The sequence below is a fragment of the Alligator sinensis genome, unplaced genomic scaffold (assembly GCF_000455745.1).
Source record: "Alligator sinensis unplaced genomic scaffold, ASM45574v1 scaffold559_1, whole genome shotgun sequence".
In the NCBI taxonomy this organism is placed as follows: domain Eukaryota; kingdom Metazoa; phylum Chordata; order Crocodylia; family Alligatoridae; genus Alligator; species Alligator sinensis.
In genome coordinates, this window is record NW_005842251.1 from 1,578,713 (window position 1) to 1,587,488 (window position 8,776).

An 8,776-nucleotide genomic window follows, 5' to 3' on the forward strand; every position below is an offset into this window, starting at 1 on the left:
GGAGAGGGGAGAGGAAAATAAAATATATATGAAGGCAGTGTGAATATGGGTCTACTTTCAGTATTTATTTGATTTATATCAGCCTTCCCAAGAAGGCTCAGGACAGTTCACAATTGAAGAGAAAAAATTAGTATTTATTCTTCAGATTTACTAGACAGACTATACTGTTTGGAGAGTTTTGATTTTTTTTTTTTTCTTTTTTTCCCCCTAGTTGTGGAGGTGAACTTGTGTTTTTTGAGTTAAATTAAGATAGCATGCTGCTGTCTCAATAGGAATGGGTTTTTACTTGGCTGGATCAAACTGGTGCTTTATAGACTGTACTACTGGATAAACTGGTTTGTAATTAATATGTAGCATCTCTGTCCAGCTGATGTGAAGCTGGTGAGATGTGGTTATATTAACTCATTATTTTCCCTGTGACTTAGAACTCCAGAAACTTTATACTGTCTAAGCAGTGGCTTTCCTTGGTCTAGTCTCTCTTGACTTTGTATAATACAAAGTCCCAGTGAAATGAATGGGGACTTTGCCTTAATTCAGTCAACATTTCACCTGTGAATTCATATTTGACCCCTGTTGATTTGATTCTCTTTAAAAAAAAAAAAAAAAAAATAGTCCTCAGCTCACATAAATACATGAGCAAGTCAAAATCTTAAGTCAGATATACCTCTGGAGAAATAATCAGAACCTCTTACAAGTCTGGAAAATATCTAACATACAGCAGGTACTATTACACCGAACAGTTGCTCATGCTCAGTGTGGCTGGGCTCTCTACTCCTGCATGCATCTGTTGAAATGAGCCAGAATTTATTTTTAGGCATTAGAGCCTGTATTTGGGCAAAGCCACCTATGTGCATCACATATGCTGGTTGCCTTGTCTCTGGAAAAGCTTAAAGACATCTTGAATAACTGCACTGTTAAGGATTGGCATTATAATGCTTGATCATTCTCTCTAGTTTAATTTTTTTTTTTTCCTAAGATCTGAGACGGATGCTTTGCCCAGCTCTGCAAGGAGATTTTTCTTGTATATTCATGTCTAGTTTAAATTCCCCTCTTTGGAAATGCATACATAATCAGTTATTCTAGTTGCAATTAAAATTAATTTGATTTTGCAATACAGGCAGTCCTTAGACTTGCAACACAATTGGTTCCTGAAAACCACGTCTTAAGCTGAACCTTTGTAACTTGGAACGGATTTTCCCATAGAAAACAACGTTATAAAAGGGGAATTGGTTCCTGAACCAAGGCATGATACCCTATTTTCACCAAAAATAACCCAGAATTTTGTACTCAGTCAATTTATAGATGAGTAATATAGCTACATTAATGTATTTATATTGTAAATAGCAATCGTATTGATTTGGAAGGACTTCTTTGAGGAGACTTTGATAGACGTTTTGAAGGGTTCTTGGCTGGAGTCTTCTTAAGAGTCTTGGCTGCAGGTTTTTCTGGAGTCTTGTTTGCTTTCTTAAAGAAAGTGTCCAAGGAAGTTTGGACAGTGTTCTCCAGGGAGATGGGCAATGCAGTGAACTTGATCTGACACCATGCCACGCCACACCAGAGAACAAGTGTTGTAAAGTTGAAACTGATGTCAAAGTTGAAATGGTGTCAATTTTATAAACGTTGTAAGCACGAAACATTGTAACTCGAAACGTTGTAAGTCGAGGACTTACCTGTAAAAGAAAACGGTTTTCAAGTAAATACACAGCCTTCAAAATCCAATGGGGATTATTATATACTTGATTCAAATGTAAGGGGCATTTTCATTGTTTTCTTTTAAAGTAGATTTGGACACTTTAAGCCAATAATCATGGGGAAAAAATCTGTTGTTTTGACTTTTGCACAACCATTGTAGTTATATATCTCTTGGCTCTGTTTTTAAGAATATTGTAAAATTAGAAGTTTTTTCCTGTGAATGCAAATGTTCTTTCCTGAACTTTCGTTAATCCCACAGTATATTTCCTAAATGAAAAAGGCTTTTGTAAAACTGTAACAGTGGGAATGGTAGGAGATCTGGTAGGGCGAAGGAATCCTCAGGCCAATAGAGATAGGAGTAGTCTTTGGGGATAATATTCAATAAATTAGAGTGTGATTTAATATTAATATAAAAAAATTAAAGTCTACAATTTGACTTTAATCATTGTTAGCCTTTTCAAGCATAGTATTGGCTTTATTCTTCCAACTGACTTCTTTTCATCTAATCAGTTTACTAAATTTAAAATATTTGCCTTGATCTCTAAAAATAAGAAGCAGACCTACACAGCATGTTCATAACAGGTGACTCATTTTTAAAAGGTTATTTTATTTTACTCTTAAAGTCTCAAATAAAGGAAAATTGCTTTTGATTTAACGGCTAAGTAAGGTGATGCAGTTGTGGCAATTTCCTGACCTTACTGCAATTATCTTAATCAATTTAATAGAATAAATACTGGGCCAGGTAATAATCTGTGATGCAAGAAACTTCTTTATATTTATTTTTTTTTTTTTACAAAGCATTTAACTGGTCTAATCCAATTTGGGAGTGCCCTGGTTTCAGTTAAGCATAACAGTCTTAAATATTTAAGTACCCGATATCAAATATAGTGCAAGCTTTCTATTTTTAGTTATTAAACGGTATCCACAGCATTGTCCTGTTTGTTTTTTAGTATGTTAAAATGCATTTTAATGATTTTATCAAGCTTTTATGCAGGTTGTTTTGAAAGCAATTACTATAAAATGCTATACATTTTCCTATATGAATGTTTGATAGAGTCTCCGCATCCTAGAGTTACAAGGTAAATATAGTTTCAGGATTTTATTTTGACATAACAGAAGAATTTGCTGTAAAAAAAAAAAAAAATGATAGTAATTTTAGGAGCTGGTTAAGTTGTGATGCTTTAAATACTGTATACCACTGAAACCTTCTTATGCTCAGTGATGGAATCTATGCAAACGATACATAAGATGCTTTTAAACCTTGGCTGTTTGAAGCCTTGGTACGTTTCTAATTAATTAGAAAGGTTATTTTCCAGCAACTATATATTACGGTTTTAAATGATTTATTGCCGTCAGTGTAGCCATCGGTGTGTAAAGAATAAATCGAACTGAGTTGATATTTGCTTTTAAACAATATAAACATACCCAGCATCTAAATATGGTTCAAAAGAGGCACGTTTAACTTTTGGTAGGAAAGAATTTACTGGATCATTTGTGTTATGTTTTTGGCTTAAATATTTAATGGCTGTTTCTTTGAGTTGCCTTGTTCCAGAGAATTCCCTGTTTTCAGTTTTGGGAATGGGCACTGGAGAAGTGGACTAAGAAAAATGTGATTATATTGAAAAGGAATGTTGTCTAAATGTTGGATGCAAGATGTTGACCATATTTGCAGTAATGTTCTTAAAAGTCAATCCTATATTAAATCAGGTATTCTGCCAGCAGCATCTGCTTGCACTTTATATATGTGTTTTTACTCGTAAAGAAAGGAAACCATATGACACAATTGTTTTTATCTGACTGAAGTTGCATATAGTACTTATGCAGCACCACAAAATGAAATATGTTTTCATCGGCAGGTTTTGCGGTGTATGTTTAAACGGTACAAAACAGTGCCGAAAAGAGATGCCTATTCTTGCTCCAAGTGAGCTGGTGCGGGGTAGCACAGAGTCTGTTCCCAGGGCCTGAGCTACTGCTGTCTTTGAGCTAAAGGAGTCTTGGTCCTCGCATCCGATGCACCTTTCCCCAGGAATGCGGAGTCAGTAGCCCAGTGAGGGCTAATAACTTCTTGAGTCCTTACAGCTAGACCAGTGGTTCTCAACCGAGGTGCCATGAACCCCACTCTGGGTACTCCAATGTAGGCACTACTGTGCCAACCAGGTAAAACTGCCCCATGCACGCTCCTGCTGCCAAGTTTAGGCTCCCTGATCAGCCTAAAGCAGTGTTTTCTAACCTTTTCCAGCCCAAGGCACACTTACATTAATAAATGTTTTTCTGTGACACACCTGTTTAGGCATTCTCCATCCTCATACCAATTGTAGCTCATTGCCATGGCAAAATTCCATGGCATACCTGTTCATTTCTGGCAGCACACTTTTGTGCCACAGCACACTGGTTGGGAAACACTGGCCTAAAGCAGGCAGCAGGCTTGGGCTGTAGACTTGTGTGTTTGGGAGATGGACTGTACAATGGAGATGACACTTGCCCTCCTGCAAGCTTGGTGCGTGGCTTCTAGATACTATGTCTTCATATGTTCTCTTTCCAAGTCCAGTTTTTGTATAAGTTAAAATCCAACTGGGGATGCTTGTGACATGCAGTATTTCATACAGGAGTGCATCTTGGAGCATTTCAATTTTAAGCTAACTAGATAATCTGCTCAGAAATACTAGACCATATGGCAACTCTTTCTTATCTGGGGTTGGAGAATAGATTTGTTTGTTTGTGTAAGTTTTTCTGCACAGTTGTTGCAATTCATTTTTTTTTTTTTTTTTCAATCGGTGAAATGTTAGGCCATGCAAAAATTGGCATCCAGAAAATAATACATTCATGTTGTCACCTAATTCATGCAATTCTTTGAATGACTGTTCACTTGACGCACCTTACATGCTGCTCAGCCAGAGACTTTTTAGCCAACCACCAGGCTTTATTCGGAATAGTGTCCTTGTAAATTTCCATGGGAATCCATCCAGCTAGCGCTACTGAGCAGATGTGGCTAGTTTGGGGAGCACTGATCTGTACTGTTGACCCTGTTTAATTCCTGACATTTAGAGTGATCTGTGAATGCAAACAGGGCAAACAGATTTAAGTAAAGTCCCACAAAAGTGATGTTTTTTAAAACCTGTTTCAATCATGGTATGTCACTGGTGAGACACTTGGTAGGGCTGGCAAACCTAGTTTTTGCTTTATGTGTGTGCACACCTCGTGCTGTCCTTTGGCTTCGTGTTTCATTCTCACAGGTTCATAGGCCATTGAAAAGTACAGGCAGCCTGCTCTCTGAACATCCGTAGACAAGAAATCTTACATAATACGATGCACTGCCTGTTTGCAAGAGTGGAGCAGGCAGGGTTGAGAGAGAAAGTGCCCATGACTGCTATAACGTCTACTGCTCAGTCGGAAGTCATCTAAAGTTTTAGCCTTTATTTTGGTGGGGGAAATATTTTCTGCTGCAGCGGAAAAGAGGGTAATGGCTAATGAAAATTTAAACATACTGATACTGGCCTTCATAAGTACATAATGTAGCTGCAGTTGGACTTCCTCTACAGCTGGCTTTACTGGGGAAACGTAATAATTTTATAATACTAGTATATCCATGCACTCAAATTCCAGGCTACACTCTCCCCGCACCTTTTACTCTTCAGTCTGTGGAGCATGGAGACAGATGCAGCCAGATTACTTGCTCTCTCTTTAGGTTGAAAGTCTTTAAGTTGGCTTTATTAAGTATTGCTACAATGTTAGAATTGGGACTTTTTATTACTGCTGAACCATCAAAGCAACATTTATAGAACAATTGTTTTTTTTTAAGGGTAAAAAGGCTGTCAGCTCGGGAATTTGGTCATTTAATACAGTGAATCCAGAAGTTGGCTTTTTCTCTGAAAACACCCATAGTGGCTAAGTTTCATAGTGTTTTGAAACAGTTTATGGAGGATGCTGTAAAATCCTTCCCATCCCCCTGCCTTCTGAGACATGCGTGTGCACACGTGTGCCTCTTGCTCTCTGATTTCATCTCACGGAACATGAGGCTCTGGCCAATTCCAGATATAATTCAAGGAAAACAATTATTTAAATAATGATTGGAAACAGATGTTTGAGGGTTTTGTGTGTGTGCATGTTAATCTAAAAAAACCCCACAATGATGATGGCTCGTTCTTCATGCCTTTCCAATACTTGCTTTCTCAGAGACTGCCAATAATGATACCAGCTGTGCCAGTGGCTTCTGTGACGTGAGCACCTGCCTGCTAATAACAAGATTAAGACCACCCAATCATTTCACACTGGTCCCCAAGTAACAGTCCTTGTAATGCCTGTGTTTTAATTCAGCGTAAACATTTTGTACTTAACAACTTCCTGTTTATAGAAGTGAAAACAATCTTACTAGAAAAAGAATATTATAGCAGGAAACTTCTCTAAGTGGCATAACCAGTCTGTCCTGGGAGTTGTACTCGCGGTGGGCCTGTGGCTGCAGCAATGCAACAAGGAGCAGTTGCACCAGAAACGTGCACAAGTGGTTCATGCCACTTGCTGCTTTTTTTTTTTAAATGTAATTTGGAGCTGATCTCCTTGCTTACTCAAGGACTTTGTGCTTCCTTCTGTTTTGCAGCATGGAGGTAGAGCACACAAGCGGCAGGGGGTATAGAATGATTGGATGGCACACAAGTAGGAGTCTCTGTGAAACTAAACGAAACCGTTTGAAATGTTTTGGAGGTGCCCCCCCCCCCCCCCCCCACTGGCACAGCCCTCTTTTTAAAGTGCCGGGAGGCTGGGGCCGGGCAGGGCAGCCATGGGGGCGTCTCCCACAGCTCCCTCCCCGGGGGCAGAGGCAGGCACAGCTGGAGGAGCTGTGGGAGAACCTGCAGCCGCCTGGCTGTATCTGCCTGTCTCCAGCCGATCTGAGTAAGTGCCAAAACAGTGTCAAAACTCTGAATCAGATTCAGCTGAATCAAAATGGAGCAGTAATCTGAAACACTGAAACAAATCACTGTCCATCAGAAACGTCTGAAACCGAAATGAAACAGCCATTTTGCACAGCCCTAGTAAATGATACTATCTATATTTTTTTTTTTTTCTTTCATGGTGTCATCTACAGCTCAAATAGAAGAGCTCATAGACGCAGCAAGGAGACAGGTTCATACCACAGCTCCTAAGAGGTCCATATCACGCAGCTTCTTGATGTTTTCTGTCCTGCTCATTGATTTGGCAGCAAGGCACACATGATTTCCATCTTAAATAATTCCAGTCAATTTATGTAGGGTTGTTTTTTTGTTTGTATGTTCTTTTGTAAAATCTCACAGTGCCTCAGAAGTGTGAGATGCTTCTCTGAATACATGTTCCAATTTGAGGATGCACTTTTCAGGAAATGGTGATGTAGCTTTTGTCCCTACTATAAATTTGTCCTACCATGCACCTGTAAGTGGTGTGCCAGAATCAGATTGTGATTGCCCAGGTTGGTTAATGCAGTATTATACAGCACAAATCCAGCTGAACCAAGTAACAGGTTGTTAATGGCATTGTTTACCTTTCCAAAGCTGTGCCCTACTGCCAAATACTGCTACAAAAAATAAACTGAAAAAGTTTTTCCTTGTTTGGTTGGATTTTTTTTTTTTTTTTTTTTTGTTTCTTTTTTTGTAATCATAATTAGAGTCTGGTGGTTGGATACATTTTGGAGGAGACAAATTAGTTCTGCTGCACTATTAGTTCTAGTCACTGCATATAGTTGAAAAGACTCTTACCATGGGTATGCCCAGTTTTTGCTTTGTTTGCAGGTACATACACATTGTGCTATCTTGGCTCACTGTGGTGAGCACATTCCTTGATAAGACAGCACAATGGATTTAAAGAGCTTGGATTTTAAAGCAGCATTCAATAGAGGACAGACAGTCAGTACAGAGCAACATGGTTTTACATGCCAGCTCTGTGAATGCTTGTTTTAATACGTATTAAATGTAATAGAAATGTGATAATGGAGTGTAATATACTTAACTCCTGTGTATTTTTACCCAGAGGCTATCAAGTGAAAGGGCTTTCTTGCTACAGCATTTGACGTCCATGCAGTACAGTAAGACTTGTCTCGCACATCCTTTGTGCCCAGGAACCTTTCTAGAGCTTTCTTTTTCTCCAAACCACGATGGTGTTGTATGGTAGGACAGAAGCAGAAGAGGCCAGTTTGAAGAAGCATTGCAGTGGGCTTCATCAATTCAACTTGCAGTTTGCTGTGATTGTTTTGAGTTTGGTTGGCATTGCAGTGACGGGTAATGGGTTTACACAGATCAGGTAGACAAGCATTTGTGTAGGTTTGGTGTGGTGCATGTACTTAAGGACTTGGAAAATTGCATTGGGCTCTGGCATAGATTCTCACGGACTTAAATGGCTGGTTTTTGCAGTGCTGTATCCTTCATTAGTGCCATGTTTCTTTATTTGTTTAAATTATTTGTTCAGGGCATCCTATCTTTATGCAATATGTCATGGGAGCAGAAGTTCAGAATCCATTTAGAGGGATAATTATTGATGCCTGGGGAAAGGAGCTGTGTAGTTGATTCTTCTCACCCTACAATATTTGGGAGGATGAAATAAATGGAAGTAAACTTTTCAACTTTTGAATTAGACTTCAAACCACTTTTTTCATAAAGAAGGAAGATAAGAGACTGAGTACCCTCGTGAGTAGTAGTTTGTCCTGGGGTGCAAGTCAAATAAACTCAGAAGTCACACTGGCTCCTAAGGGTTGGATTGCAGGGGGTAAATTTAAGCCCTGGAATTTTAAAGTACTTGAGATTTGAGCTTTGAAGTGGAGGGAGAGTGAATCACCACATGTTGCTGTCCTGCTTTCACTGCTGCATGGCCCGGGTGCTTTAAATTTAGCTGCATGGTCTAAAATCCCAAGTATTATATTTTCTCTCATGGTACCATAATTGTTGGCATAGAACATGCCCTGGAATAAACTATTGCCTCTTGTTCTTCAAGGGCAGAATGAAGAAAGGAGGATCTTCCCTTGGAGCAAGTAACTGAGTACTCACACGTAGGGAACAGAGCTTGCTCATTGTTCTGCTCCTTCTGCAGATTTTCCTTTGGCTTTCGTCGCATAAGACAGAAACCG

General features: G+C 39.1%; 1 protein-coding gene across 9 annotated transcripts in view; it reads left to right on the plus strand.

The window, feature by feature from the left end:
- Positions 1-8,776, plus strand: part of ADD3 (adducin 3) — a 171,757-nt gene that overhangs the window by 44,637 nt on the left and 118,344 nt on the right. The gene's annotated exons all lie outside the window — the stretch shown is intronic.